The sequence below is a fragment of the Ascaphus truei genome, chromosome 11 (genome assembly GCF_040206685.1).
Source record: "Ascaphus truei isolate aAscTru1 chromosome 11, aAscTru1.hap1, whole genome shotgun sequence".
NCBI lineage: Eukaryota > Metazoa > Chordata > Amphibia > Anura > Ascaphidae > Ascaphus > Ascaphus truei.
Window position 1 is genome coordinate 45,965,483 of NC_134493.1, and position 16,230 is coordinate 45,981,712.

Here is a 16,230-nt window from a genome sequence, read left to right on the forward strand (position 1 = left end):
AATCTCTCATACCTGTACAAGGTGCTGGGTCCGTGCAGGCTGGGCTGAATCTCATACCTGTACAAGGTGCTGGGTCCGTGCAGGCTGGGCTGAATCTCTCATACCTGTACAAGGTGCTGGGTCCGTGCAGGCTGGGCGTGGATATGCAGATAGGATAATGATGGGCACCAGGAACTTTTATAGTACAAACAAGAGCTTTATTCAAATCTATTTATATTGCTCACCATATAACAGACAGACTTTAAGTCAGACATATAAACTGGTGGCAAATCATAAAGTTACTCTGTGCTTCATCCCCTGCTAGCTCTCACTCCCATGCTGCGGAAGTACTCATGCTTATATCTATTAGTATTGGTTAGATTGGCAATCTCCTGCATAGCGTCAATAATGCCTAATCTCAAACTGGGATCAGTATCAGACTACAGTGTACTGCATACCTCATACCTTACTAAGGAGCCGCCGCTTGGGTTGACCCTATTATGCTCCTGAGCTACAACTCCGAGAACTCCTGCTAAGCACATGCTCACACCTCTTCCCAAAGGCGAAAGTTCTTGGGCCATTACTATAGGTGCTAACTTTATAGGACATGTTCCTTAACTAAACATAATAGACAGGGACAGGACACTCTTAAAATACATATCTGTTCACTTAAACATATTTACAAGACTCACGTAAGGCCTCCTATAGAACTCCAAGGAACCTGCTTCTAGAACATCAGGCAGAGCTGGTATATACCCTTGTATCTCCCCATGGTGGTGACATCATACATCCTTCCTACCAACCTATTAGATTGTAAGCTCTTTGGAGCAGGGACTCCCTTTCCAAAATGTTACTGTTATGTCTGAAGTACTTCTTCCCATTATGTGTTACTTGTATTATTTGTTATTTATATGATTGTCACGTGTATTACTACTGTGAAGCGCTATGTACATTAATGGCGCTATATAAATAAAGACATACATACATGCATACATACATACATAATACACAAGACATCCTGGGGGGGTGGCAATCCTTTCTGTACAGTCACCCTACATCACATGTTGGAGAGGGGCAATACCAGAGTGATTCCAACTGGTTAACCCATTAAGGTTGTTAACCCCTTACATTCATTATTAGTCCTACAACTACAGGGCTACAAATCTATGTGGGTTATTCATTAAACTGCAGAAAATGCAGAAGCCAATGAGCATTTCCGTGATAGTGCCCCGATCAGCACTATCGTAGTTTAATTAATAAGCCCTAAAGTATCAATGCAGAGAAAAACGTGTTTTCACGCTCCGCACTAAAGATTGTTGGAAGCAAGAAAGTTCCACTAGATTCTTAGTAACAATTTGTTATAATCTGTGCATCATGTAACTCCTCCTTCGGACACTCCCAGAATTGTAAGGAGACATACCTGGGACAAAATTGTAAGCAAAGGACCTTTTATTTATTGACACCAAGAGGAGCAAGAAGAAAATGCCTTTTGCGTCATATTTGTTCCAAATTTGCTTTAGTCCATGGAGGCCTTAGATTGCAATTCCTTTTGTAATACAATATGTTGATGCTCCCTCCAGAACTGTAGCAGTTAAACAAGAAATGTATATAATTTCTTTGAGGCGTCCATTAGAAAAACTTATACCACGTAGGTAAAAACTAACTTCACTTGATCACTGTGTAAGGATGTGGTAGGAACCTCATATGTGTGTTCAGTGTGTGTTCAGTTGGTGTTTGACTCTGTTCAGTGAGAGGCTTGTGGAGTGTCTGCAACAGTGTTGTAGTGTGTTTAGAGCAGAGTCAGACAGGCAGTGGCTGATGAAATAGCCGAGCTGTGTGTCTGTGCAGATTAGGCAGAGAGGCTCCGTGGAGAAACTACAATTCCCATGAGCTCCTGGGCAGTCACCTGATGTGAAGAACCAATCAGAAGGCTAGGATGAAAGGGGCAGGAAAGGGAAGCGTGGGGGAGAGGCCACGCTAGCCAGAGGGGTTCTGGAAGGTAAAGGAGGAGGGTGTATGCGTGCAGGGTGTCTGTGACCCGCCTGCATAGGTTAGCTTTACCCCGCAGGCCCTTAGGAGAAACCCCTGAGCCACAGTAGGTTGCTGTGCTGCAGGGACGCCCATAGTGATAGCGATCACTCACCTTACTGTGTAGACAGTTAGGGACAAGCGTGCGGAGCAGGTTTACTGGTGAGCTGCTTGGGACCAGACAGCTGCACTGCAGACATCAAAGACAAGCAAGGATTCGACTGATCCTTTTCTAAGCATTACCAGTCCCTGCCGTGACTGGAAGGTATTTACGTTAAGTGCACCAACACCGGTCAACAGGCGCTGATCCCGCCTTAGGCGTAACTCTTTGGGGACACTAGTGAGTGACCAAAGGCCTAATACACTGAGTTATTCTAGCTACTAGCGCAAGGACACAGTGTGTGGGGCACGCGGTGGCGGGACCCGGACATACTCATTAAGAGCATGGCTGAGCCACTACTGTACAGGACAATACTCATTAAGAGCGTGGCCGAGCCACTCAAGTTATAAGGACATTAGCATTTAGCTGCGTTAAGGTTATATTGCATTATAGGTTATGTGTTGGGTTATATGCTGCGTGTGTATTAATATGATAGAGTGCTAAGGTTATTGTGCATATAGTAAAGTTGGTTGCATCATACATGTGTGTGTATATGTTTCTTGCCCAGGGGAATCTCACATCACGGGGATCCTGGGTAAGTGGAGGCGCTGCGCTATAAGTGTTACCCCAGGCTCCCAGCTAGCGGAGGCTCAGATCTCCTGGAGCCGCAGGTGCGTGCAGTTACCCGTAGTCACTTTAGCATGTCAGATAAAGGGCTACAACTGTTTTGCAAGTGATACAACCGTAACACTCCTTAACTGAATATAAGAACACACCTGTCTCTCCTATCATATTTCATGCATGTATTTAATGTTCTTTTTAGAAGAGAACTCTTACATAATAAAAGTAACCCTTGTTACAGTGCACGTCCAGCCCAGGGAGAGACTTCACTAGGGAAAGTATATTTTTATTGCCAAATTCTAAACATGATCATGCCTAAAGACTCGTTCCTGTTTTTAAAAAAAAAAACACTGTCGGCAGGACACTTAAATCCTTTTTTTTGCAGCATACTCCATAGCCTGCAATACAAAGCATTCCACTCCTGACACTCTCATTGGTCCCCCCTCTATCACGTGATGCCAGCAGCCAGCATTTAATGCAGCCCTCTGGCTGGTACATACAGATAGTCCTATCTCCTTAGGAAGCTAGCTATGCTAGCGAAACGCGTAGGAGATTGTTGGACCTCATTGGCATCCGTAGCAGTTGTGCCCTCTCCCCCTGTGATGTCATCCAACTCTGGAAGATCGCGACGCATTTTCTGCTCTGAATCCCGTGGGAAGCCTACGGAACCAGTGCAAGCAGCCATAGCAACGGAGTAAACATCGGAGACTACCAGGAAGAGACACAACACTGCATATTCTTGGACAGCCTTTCAATTGCCTACCATTTTAAAATTCATGAGTGCATTACCTATTAATTACTTGTAATAAATTGCATTTTAAACATACTACACCTTGGAGGTCTTGTCTGCACTCTTATCCTAGACCCATTGGAGACTTAAATACACTTGCTGTTCCCCATGCGGTTGCAGAAATGTGTTTTGGAATTACAGTAATTAGAGAGGTGCAAGTTTCGGGGGGGGGGCAAAATCAGAGCCCTCTTTCAAACTCCCGCGGTTTGGATTAATCTGAACTTGCATGGCTAGACCCAGAAAAAAACAAAAACCATGTTTTCGATTCACTCATCTGGGATCAGGAAGGAGTGCCTCGAGAACACGCATTATTGCTCTCCTTCCCTCGCTGCTATTTTGAGTCGGCATCAAGAAGTGAATGGAAGATGGGAGTGAGGGGACACATATAGAGAGACAGTCAAGGGCAGAGAGAGAAAAGGGGATGACAGGTTACCTGTTTGGTATATTATATGTAGGTTGGTATAGAGATTCCACCATCTGACTCGCCCAATAAAGGACTTTATTTCCCGAACTGGTGAAAAACAGATGACAGCATACTTTCTTCAGTAGAGCAACGATCAGACAGAAAAACAGCATACAAACTGTCCTTATCTTGCGTGCGCGGAGTGAGTATTTCCAGGAAATCCTGGCAGATAGTGCAGTCCTGCTTCCTTAGCAGGCTGATGAAGCTCTGTGAAGCCCTGCATCCTTGCAGGATTGAGAAGCTTTGGTTCCAATGCTGGGTGTGAGTCCCAGGTCCAACGCAAGACCTGCGTCCTTACAGGCTTGTGGAACTGCCTCCTTGCAGGTTGAGAACCTATGACACGAAGTTTAGTGCCTGCCTTTTAAACCCCTTTCAATCAGGAGTTACTAGCAGAGCTGAGATCTAGGGTGTGGTATTCCTGGGCCTGAAAGAGTGAGGAAGTTAACCTCTTCATTGCCTCACAATATATATATATAGACTGATATACTTGTAGAGACTACAAGTAGAGACAAGTCCGATGGTGGTATCTATATGCCAACCTCTAATGAACCCCCCAGGTAACCTAAAGATGTTAATCTAACAGGAACGTATTGACTTGTATAATAGTAGAGACCTGTAGTTATGGTAGTATCTCCCTGCCTACCTATTATACAGATACATTACACTTGGGGCTATGTTCCAAATGGTACTGACTAGGTCATGCAGAAGACACTGACAGAGAAAGTAATCATATCATGCTATATAATCTCTGCCCAACTATATCTCCAAGGTATATTTAGGGTGTTAACCTAACTGGCACGGATTATACCAGTAGAGACCAGTAGTTATGGAGGTATCTCTCTGCTCACCTATATATATATTATATGCCTCAATTAATCTTTTCTATTTTTTATTTTTTATTATTGTTATTGTATTTCCCACAGAATGGAATTTACAGAGATTTACCAGCAGCAGTGAGGTACAGTAAAACAGGGACGACACACAAATTCACATCTTTCATTAGTAATAGCAAGGTCATTGTTATTTAATGAGTGTCCTTGGTAAAAAATATAAGAAGCCGCCCCTTCCTTTCCCTATGTCCCCAGGCTGTGGCTTCCAAGCTAAGCCTAGTGTTGTTACTGTTTTGTTGTCCTTTCTCCCAATATGAGTCCATATACTGTGCCACAGTATCTCTATACTATAGACCAGAGGTGCGCAAACTGGGGGGCGTGGGACTTCTTTTGGGGGGGCGCGACGGTTGCAGAGGCCCCGCTCTCTTCCCCAAGGCATTGAAATTAAATGCCAGGGGACCGCGCGAAGCCTCTGTAACTTACCGGGATTCAGAAGACTTGTGTGACGCGTCTCCATGACAACGTGGCGTCAAATGATGCCGCGGGGTCATGTGACGTGGTGTCATTTGATGCCGCCAACAACTACTACCATCAACTATATACTAGTGATGATAGTAAAATGTAGAAAAACAACAACCGATGACTAAGGCGGCTACCTTTAATAAGTCCCAAAACAATCTCTTTCATGCGTGGAGAAGGAAGATTGGTAATGTTGTGAAAGAAAATCATTCTGCGATACACCAGATGCAGTTGCAAGGAAAGAGTATTTACATATATTATTAAAATGCCCAGTTCCAAAGCGATTGGTCACTCAGGGACAAGAAACAGATAATGAACTAGACAGAATAGATAGAAATGGGGAAATACCTTTAGGTTAGAGGAAAGGAGATTTCACCTGCAACAAAGGAAAGGGTTCTTTACAGTAAGGGCAGATACAATGTGGAATTCATTACCTATGGAGACTGTGATGGCAGATACAATAGCTATCTTTTTTTTAAAAAGTTGGACATCTTTTTAGAAAGGAAAGGTATACAGGGATATACCAAATAAGTAAACATGGGGAGTAATCTGTAATGTGGAGTAATATTTGTAGTCAGGAAGGAATTTATTTTTCCCCTTATATCATTAGATGATATTTCACTGGGGTTTTTTGTTTGCCTTCCTCTGGATCAATATACTGTAAGTACAAATATAAGATAAGTATCTGTCGTCTAAATTTAGCATAGGTTAAACTTGATGGACGTATGTCTTTTTTCAACCTCCTCTACTATGTAACTATCGCCCTTCTTATTTCCCTAATGATTCAATATTGAGTGCATGGCCAAAGCTTTCAAGCAGAAGTCCAAGCTGACGTGTTTTTTTTTTGTTACAATTTTTCCCCTTTAATATGTGCATAATCCAATCCACACAATAATAAGTAATTAGCTAAATTGCCGACCGATCCATTCTCGTGTGATCGATCGGTGAAGATTCAGCTCGGGGGTTCACTAAATGGCTGTCAGTGCAGCAGAATATTACCCAAGATGCAAAGTTCTGTGAGGAAGATCATGTGACCAAGCAATCACTAGATACAATTGGTGCATTGCTAGAGAGAGGGCAGGGCTCAGAAAGGGGTGTAGCAGAGCCTGTTTCAGAGGAATGGGATGTGACTTTGCAAATGGTTGCTATAGAAAGAAAAAATGCTTGTTACATTATAATAGATTAAAAATGTTATTCAGAGTGTTTTTTTTAATGCTACAAGTATTTTCTCATAGTACAGAACTGATTTTTTTTTTAAACACACATGTACGATAAGCCTTTTTTTCCTTCTCCCAAGCACAGATGCAAACACCTGCAAAGAGCTCCTTGTTGTCAGCCCAAATGTCACATGTATCTCATTGTCCTTCGGCTTCTGCTACCGAAAGTGATGTGTCCCCTGCTGTTAGTGCGTTAAAAAGCTGTTTTGGTGCCAGTCAGCAGCAAGCAAACAAAATAAAATAAATAAATCTAACACTGATGTACCAGATACAGAAGAAAAAGATATCGGATCAGGCTTAAAGGAGATGCCCCAAAATCCTGCTGCTAAGACTTCAACAGGGAAGTTAACATCAGGGCCAGCCAGTTTATATATTGTGTGGGAGGAAAAGAGAACTGTCTGCATCACTTTGTACAGTCTGGCTATGGTTTACATACGCTATCTACCATCCAGTGCCTACTGGCAGCATTGTAAGGTACCGTCGCAGAAGGCTACCGTACAGCCCAAAACAGCTGAAATTTCATTAAAAGGAACTACCGTTAAATTGAAAAGGAACATTTTGCGGTTGATTCCAGTGGGGGTGATCTTACATTAGGTCGTAACAATGCTGACCACGATGATGATCAAGATAGATGGGGGGGGGGGGGGGTGATCCCTAATTCATAAAACGGGACTGTGGCGCCGTGTTGCTGATTGGCCCCTCACAGTGTTCACTAACAGTTTATGATGTATATTATTATGTATTACTAGCTGAGAGACCCGGCGTTGCCCGTGAGTTAAATTTCCCGCTAGGAGGAGGGGGAGAGCGGACGGGAGGGCGGACGGGAGAGCGGACGGGAGGGCGGACGGAGAGCGGAGGGGAGGGCGGACGGAGAGCGGAGGGGAGGGCGGACGGAGAGCGGAGGGGAGGGCGGAGGGGAGGGCGGAGGGGAGGGCGGGGGGAGGGCAGGGAGAGAGCGGAGGGGAGGGCGGAGGGAGAGGGGAGGGCGGAGGGAGAGCGGAGGGGAGGGCGGAGGGAGAGCGGAGGGGAGGGCGGGGAGAGAGGGGAGGGCGGGGGAGAGCGGAGGGGAGGGCGGGGGGAGAGCAGAGGGGAGGGCGGAGGGGAGAGCGGAGGGGAGAGCGGAGGGGAGGGCGGAGGGGAGAGCGGAGGGGAGGGCGGAGGGGAGAGCGGAGGGGAGGGCGGGGGGAGAGCGGAGGGGAGGAGGGGGGGGAGGGAGGAGGGGGGGAGGGAGGAGGGGGGGGAGGGAGGAGGGGGGGAGAGCGGAGGGGGGGAGAGCGGAGGGGGGGAGAGCGGAGGGGAGAGAGCGGAGGGGGGGGAGAACGGACGGGAGGAGGAGGGGGGGGAGAGCGGACGGGAGGAGGAAGGGGGGGAGAGCGGACGGGAGGAGGAGGGGGGGGGAGAGCGGACGGGAGGAGGAGGGGGGGAGAGCAGACGGGAGGAGGAGGGGGGGGAGCGGACGGGAGGACGAGGGGGGGGGAGAGCGGACGGGAGGAGGAGGGGGGGAGCGGACGGGAGGAGGAGGGGGGGGAGCGGACGGGAGGAGGGGGGGGAGCGGACGGGAGGAGGAGGGGGGGGGCGGACGAGAGGAGATGGGGGGAGAGCGGACGGGAGGAGGAGGGGGGGGAGAGCGGATGGGAGGAGGAGGGGGGGGAGAGTGGACAGGAGGGGGGTGGGTTGGTTAAAATTTGCGGGTCTCTCTCCACTCCCCCTGTATGTTTCTCCGCTCCCCCCTCTCTCTCCCCTCCTGCCCCCCCCATGTGACACAGTGACACACACACACAGTGTCACACACACACAGTGACACACACAGTGAGAGACACACACACAGTGTCACACACACACACAGTGAGACACACACACAGTGAGACACACACACACAGTGAGAGACACACACACACACAGTGAGACACACACACACACACACACACACACAGTTTGACACACACACACACACACACAGTGAGACACACACATACACAGTGAGACACACACACACAGTGAGACACAGACACACAGTGACACACACACACAGTGACACACACACACGTCACCTCTCCTTCCGTGCGCCGCCATCTTAGTTAATCTAATAGGTGGTTAGTCTTAGGTGGCCGCGTGTCCCCCCGCCGGGGAGGGAGGTGAGAGCGGGAGGGAGGTGAGAGCGGGAGGGAGGTGAGAGCGGGAGGGAGTGGAGCGCGAGGGAGTGGAGCGGCTTCCGGGCGCCTCTTAGATGGCCGCGTGTCCCCCCGCCGGGGAGGGAGTGGATCGGGAGTGGGAGGGAGGTGAGTGCGGGAGGGAGTGGAGCGGGAGGGAGGTGAGAGCGGGAGGGAGTGGGAGGGAGGTGAGTGCGGGAGGGAGTGGAGCGGGAGGGAGTGGAGCGGCTTCCGGGCGCCTATTAGGTGGCCGCGTGTGCCCCCGCCGGGGAGGGAGTGGGAGGGAGTGGAGTGGGAGGTGAGTGGAGTGGGAGGTGAGTGGAGCGGGAGGGAGGTGAGTGGAGCGGCTTCCGGGCGCCTATTAGGTGGCCGCGTGTGCCCCCGCCGGGGAGGGAGTGGGAGGGAGTCGAGTGGAAGGTGAGTGGAGCGGGAGGGAGTGGAGCAGGAGGGAGGTGAGTGGAGCGGCTTCCGGGCGCCTATTAGGTGGCCGCGTGTGCCCCTGCCGGGGAGGGAGTGGAGCGGGAGGGAATGGAGTGGAGTGGGAGGTGAGTGGGGAGGGAGTGTAGCAGGAGGGAGGTGAGTGTAGCGGGAGGGAGGTGAGCGGAGGTGTGTGTGTGGTTTTTTTTTTTGGACCTTTGGCCCGTCACTCCGCCTCAGGCCAATGAGAGGTGTGGGGGGCGGGCCAAGGGGGTGGTGTGAGTGTGTGAGGCCAATGAGAGGTGTGCGGGGGCGGGCGGACCAAGGGACCAATGAGATTGGCCCTAGGGACACAGGGCATGCAGACAAACATACAGTACTTTCAGAAATATATAGTAGATATGAATCAACCAGTTTATTTGTATTATCATTATTTTCACTAAACAGATTGTCAATAATTGAAATACTTAAATAGAAGAAAAATAAACCTCCATGTTAACTCTTTCGGTGCTGGTGGGGTCGTGGGGCCAGAGTGCCGCCGAGCCTCCGGCACTCGCGATCACGTGACCGCTCTCTGAAGCGGTCAGGTGATTGCTTCGACACTGATGATGGAACGAAATGGGAGGAGAAGCCCCCCCCCCTTCTGTTCCGCCATCATTGCCCATCGGGTCAGGGATTGCGCCATTGGACATCCAGGGGGCCTGGAACCCACCATGTAGTAAGCTATATCTGTGGGGCACCCAAAGGGTTAAATAACGTTATTCTTTATTTGTTCAAATTCTGATTTCCCCCCCACCCCCCAACAAATGGTCCAAAAACCAGAACCTGAAAATATTTTAGGGGCAAAATGAAAACCAAGACACCGGGTCACGTGATCTCTAGAATTAATACAACCACCAAATGCTTTGTGATTTCCCTTCTACCTCTCTAAAGATACTATTGGGAATACTCACCCGCCACCTCACTCACACACACACATTCATTACAAAGCCACCACCCACCCAATGTGTCGCAGGGTCATCTTTTCTTGGCCAAACCGTCAATCCTCTTTCTGATCTCCTTTTACACGCCACGCTGGGTTATATAAATCCTCCATTGCACAGTGTTAATTCTGCAAGACAGTAAAATGATATTTTGGCCAAATAAGCGTTACTTCAGGAATAAAAAAGTTGAGTATCGTTAAAATTAGGACAGTGCTTACATGATATGTAAAGAAACATAACGATCGTTATTACTAACCTCGTGTATGTTGAAATCTGCTTCCATTATTAGATGGTGTTACCAGAGTGGCTCAATCATCTTCTACCCATATACAGTTTACTACCGTATGATTTTACAATACAATATATTATCTAGCAAATATTGTACATCACAGCCTATAATAAAATACACAGTCTCAAAGAGGAGCTTTCATGGTATAGTACTGGGGTGCTAAACTCCAGTCCTCAAGCCCTCCAAACCAGTCAGGTTTTTGAGATATCCCTGCTTCAGCACAGGTGGCTCAATCAGTCCCTGCTTCAGCACAGGTGGCTCAATCAGAGGCTCAGTCTTTGAGCCACCTGTGTTGAAGCTGGGATATCCTGAGAACCTGACCTGTTGGGGGAACTCGAGGACTGGAGTTGAGCACCCCTGGTATAGTAGATATATCTTCCACGGGTGCACGTCCAGCCAACACTTCAAGTAGATCCGGTCCAAATCAAAAAATCATGCAGCGCCTCCAGCGGGCCTTGTGAAAAAGTAGTATCATTTTTATTCAAAAAGGATCGGCATTTTGGTTCTGCTTTCGACCTTTATATTGATAAAGATCCTGAAACGCCTGTCCTTTTTGTATAAAGATTATACAACTTTTTTTCACAAGACCACTGGCGTGCGGCTGTATGATTTTAGACTTATAATAAAATACGGTGGTCTGACCTTTCGGGAGAAAAAAAAAGCTGACGATTGGAGAGGTTATCGGATCCTTTCCTATAATTATATCTGGTTAACTCCATAACAAAATCCAGCGCCCTTCAGACACCAATAGTGAAAGCTTTATAAGGGGAGAGGGAATATATTCGTTAATATTGTGGAGTTAAGTAGAGATGAGCGATGCATTCGCCCGGGCTTGCGAACCACGCAAAATTCGCATTTTTGTATTTGCAGGGGAAAAAAGTCGTGACTTATACACCTCTCCAAATACTACTTGATACAACATGTAGCGAGATACCTGGGATTAGGCTTATTTCAATCTTTTCACTATATTTAAATACTTGACGATAATCTCTCTTCTCGTTTCCAGCAAAGCCCTATTTCTGGGTGTGGAGGGGAGTTCGCATCATTAAACAAAATTGAAACGCTTGGCGAATCCCTTGTGAATTGTGATTGAGCTGCGATTCATTGGCGAGACAGTGAATTGATGGTTGAAATGCGTGATTTCTGACAAATATTTAGCCCTTAAAAGTTCTGTGAACCGATTTGTCAAGAATCGAATTTGGTGGGGGGGAAAAAAACCTGTTAACATGTTGGCAAATGCGTTTTGGAAAGTTTCCCGCGTCTTCAGAGTTAAGGCCAGCAATGTGTCATCCATGGGGAAAGCCAGTGGGAGCGGAGGAAGTATCAAATGCTACGGGGTGTAACAATGGATCAAAACATTACTGCAGGAATAAAGATGTGGTGTCATGAAAACTAGAACAGTGCTTAAATAAAATGTAAAATAAAATAACAATGACGATTGTATTGGTATTAGTAATTAATAATAATAATAATTAATAATAGTAATTAGTATTAATCTACAGGTTATAATAAGGGATCCAAGCTGAACTAACATTTATAAGTATGACATGTTGTAATGCCTAAAATTATACTCCATTTAAGTACTATCTTATTTTAAAGGTTTAATAATGAGATATTGGGTAAGTGTGAAGATGTCATATTTATTATTAAAATATAGTTAAGATAATGTTTTTAATAAATGGATTTGTCAATAGTACATTACGCACAAATGAATCATTTCAAGGCAGCTAGCAAACTACAGTATGTCTTTGCTAGTATCCCTACGCTAGATTATAGCTCGAAGTACGGGTTGCAGTAGTAACTTGAAGCTAATTGTTTATCATTGATATATAAATCTGCATGTTTTATGAACAATAGTTTCCTTGCAACACTATCAGAATTAAACAAACAGGTGGTTACTTAAAAATAAATTCAAAAAACATAGCTACTGCATATCCTGTAATGAACAAACATGATCGCACATTATAGAGGTATGTTCAGATAGCACAAGTCTGTTCTTTAATGCAGAAAACAAAAGCTATAAAATGTTCAAACATATTGAAATTCACCATACGTTTTTCCTATTGTATTTTAGACATATGTTCCATCAGTGTGAATTACTAAATTGTACTGTGTAGCTCAGTAATGATTAATGCAAGTTTGGATTCAGTCTAACATTTTACCTTAGTTAGATACAGTATAGGTTCCTCACTAGCTCCTAGCTAAAAGCAGTATGAGCTGTATATGATATATATATATCCATATATATATTTTTGAAAATCTTGTGTGTGTGTCTGGAGACCATTTGATTGGTCCGTCGGTCCGCCCGCCCTCCCACGGCTCTCATTGGCTGGTGTGTCTGCCCCCCCTGCGTCCCGCCCCCCCCCCCCCCCACGGCTCTCATTGGCCCCCCAGAGCACGCTCTCTCCTGCTCTCACCTCCCACAGGCCGCTCCCTTCCCCCGGCTCTCACCCTTCCCTGGCTCTCACCCTTCCCTGGCTCTCACCCTTCCCCGGCTCTCACCTCCCCCTGGCTCTCACATCCCCCCCGGCTCTCACTCTTCCCCGGCTCTCACCTCCCCCCGGCTCTCACCCTTCCCCGGCTCTCACCTCCCACAGGCCACTCCCTTCCCCGGCTCTCACCTCCCCCCGGCTCTCCAGGCCGCTCCCCAAGCTCCCCATCCTGAGAGTGCTCCTCCGGCTCTCTCCGCCTCTCCCATGAAGGGCATGTTCAACGGTGGGGCACAGCACCTCCTCACCGGAGCATCTCCGCCTCGCCGGGGGTCATGGACACTGCTGAGGAGCCCGAGGTGGAGCAGGAGCGCGGCCGGTACCTGGAGGAGGAGTGCGGCCGGGTGCAAGGTGAGGAAACGCAGGGGAATCTCTTTGATGTGCTAACTGCCCCCCTCCCTGCCCTTTGCCCCCCTCCCTGCCCTTTGCCCCCCTGCCCTTTGTCCCCCCTTCCCTGCCCTTTTCCCCCCCTTCCCTGCCCTTTGCCCCCCTCCCTGCCCTTTGCCCCACCCTCCCCTGCCCTTTGCCCCACCCTCACCTGCCCTTTGCCCCACCCTCACCTGCCCTTTGCCCCCCCTTCCCTGCCCTTTGCCCCCCTCCCCTTCCCTTTGCCCCCCCCTCCCCTGCCCTTTGCCCCCCCTCCCCTTTGCCCCTCCTCCCCTGCCCTTTGCCCTCCTCCCTGCTCTTTGCCCCCCCTCCAAGCCCTTTGCCCCCCCTCCCAGCCCTTGGCCCCCCCCACCCTTCCCCCCGCCCCTCCCTGCACTTCGCCTTCCCCCCGTCCCTCCCTGCCCTTCGCACCCCCGCCCTTCGCCCCTGTCCCTCCCTGCCCTTCTAGCAGAGGCAGAGGTATGGTACACACTCACTCTCCCCCGGAGGGAAGAGGACCAGAGAAGGCCCAATAGTCAGGCTCTTTGCGGTGTGACCTGCCTCTCTCAAGTGGGTAGAGGCACTGCTAAATTTGTAGTGTAACTGCCCTTAAGTACAGCCAGGAAGATGGCATCAGGTCTGTCCCATGATTGGACATGCTCAGGCCCGATGTTACCGCCTCCCCCTGTCATTCAAGTGCAGCACCAGTGAGTGTGAAAAACCCATATTGACTACTGGCAGCCTGATCTTACCAGGGCTTACTGCCAGGAGAAGGGCAGATTAGTAGCCATAGATGGTATGGCTACATATAGTATAGCATTTGTGATTTTTTTAATTAAGAATTGGAAACTGTGCTTGACAAGGGATTACACAGTAGCACAGCCTAAAACATAAAACAAATGTGCACTTCTCTATTCTTTTCTGTTATTGTATGTTAATATGTACATGCTCTGTTATTTATTACAAGTTAATATGCAATGTAACATTTTACCGGTGAAATTGAAAGAAGATAGGAGAGATAATAAAGCCACGAAGAAGAGATCACTAACCTCTTTAGCACTGAAAAGTCTACATTTCCATCATTCAGCTATGATTCATCTCTAGGTCGTTATGCTAGATAAGGTGCACTGACTCAGATTAAGACCAAGTAAAGATTAACAAGGCTTTAAAGATTTCCAAATGACTGACTGTAACCTGGAGACAGATGATGTCTTTTTTGAAGGGCACAGTATTATTTAATGCAGGTGGAACAAAAATGATGAGTCTTTGATAGAATGTTATGTATCATAAATCCTAAAGTACATGTCAAACAAAGTGGGTACAGTAATATTCAACACGCCTACATGGAGTTATATGAAAATATTTGTATTATTTGTACATCTATATATCCTCATTGCTATTACAGAAACATACTTCTATACATTTCACACATTTTCTTTCCTGTGTCACGTTGGACAAATACATTACGTTAAGCAGACAAATGTACTGTGTGATGACCTTTTCATGGTGACAATCTGACAACACCTGTTCTAGATTGGATAAAGAAGGTGTCCATACAGGGTATGCTCTATAAAAACGAGGTACAATATACAGTCACATACTAAAAATGCAGTTATTTTATTTTTAAACTGATTGGCCCAAAGTAAATCCATTTGCTATTACTCATTTATGTGTTTGAACTTTTGGGACACATTGCAGTAGTAATTGATGGAATATATATCGAGGCTGATTCCATTCAGTGTGTTTTTCTGCATCGTGTTATACCCAATAACAGCTAAGTATAGTGGCCACTCAGTGCAGATTCCCAGTCTAGGGGCCCCCAAGGATAACGGGCCCCAGTAGGTTGCGATGGGATGGCACTGCGGCTCCCCAGCTCCCCAGACAGCAGCCCGGTGGCGGTCACTGACATAATCTCCCTCCTCCTGTCAGCGCCGGGATCCTACTTCCGCCCGGCCAGAGGAGGGAGCTGCAAAGTCCCAGGACCTCACTCAAGGTAAGGTGTTTGTGTGTAAGAGAGAGAGGTGTGTCTTACCTTCTCCGGAGCGTCCCTCCTCCTGCAGCGTCGCAGTGTCATGGCGATACAACATCAAATGGCGCCGCGACATCACATGACGACACGTTGCCATGACAACACAACATCACATGATACCACAACGCTGCAGGAGGAGGGCCGCCTCGAGGAAAGTCCCACAAAGGCTTGGTGCCTAGGGGCCCCCGAGGGTCTTAATCGGCCACTGTGGCCACTTATCATAACTGGTCCAAAAACAACAAATGCAGAAGGGTATTTTTTTTATAAATTTGTTTCCAACCTTTGCCGTTACATTTGCAAATAGGAACATTTGGTAGATAAGCCCAAAGTTTTGTTTTCTGCTAAATGTTATGAAATGCGATAAATCAAATTACGTCTTTAAATATGAAGAAGGGACCTATGTATTCCTGAAAAAATATATATGCAATAATACCTGTATTACATGTCAGATGTAAACTTGGTGCAATAATAGGTACCCTGCTAAATGTATAGGTCCATGTACAGTATATCCGGCGCTGCTCTTGCATAAGGCTGGGTCCATACAGCTTGCGTCTGAGCGGAGACGTGCGCCTGTGTGACATCACCCGCGTGAAGTGGGTGCATTTTTTGGCCATGCCCACGCGCTGTGGGGGGCGTGTCTAGGGGTGTCATGGTCTCACGTGACCTGCCCGTCGCCCCGAGAAATCAGTTTCAACTGATTTCTCGCACAATTTGCGCCCCCTCCTGCTGTCGCAAGGGCGCCCACGCGGTCTATGGGCACGATCAATGATTTGATAGCGCACGAACGCCTCTGCGCGGTCTGCGGCAGCATGGACTCAGCCTATAACACTTATTAGTGCCACACAACACCTTATGGCCAAGTCTCTATAGGCTTTATAGAATAGCACAGCTTACCAAATATGGCCCTCAATGCTAAAATACATTGAACACTAGGATACTGTATGTATTCAACTTTTGCAT

The 16,230-nt window shown here is 47.6% G+C and overlaps 1 protein-coding gene across 1 annotated transcript in view; it reads left to right on the plus strand.

The window, feature by feature from the left end:
* GPR139 (G protein-coupled receptor 139) overlaps nucleotides 1-16,230 on the plus strand; it is a 62,387-nt gene that overhangs the window by 14,760 nt on the left and 31,397 nt on the right. The window lies entirely within an intron of this gene.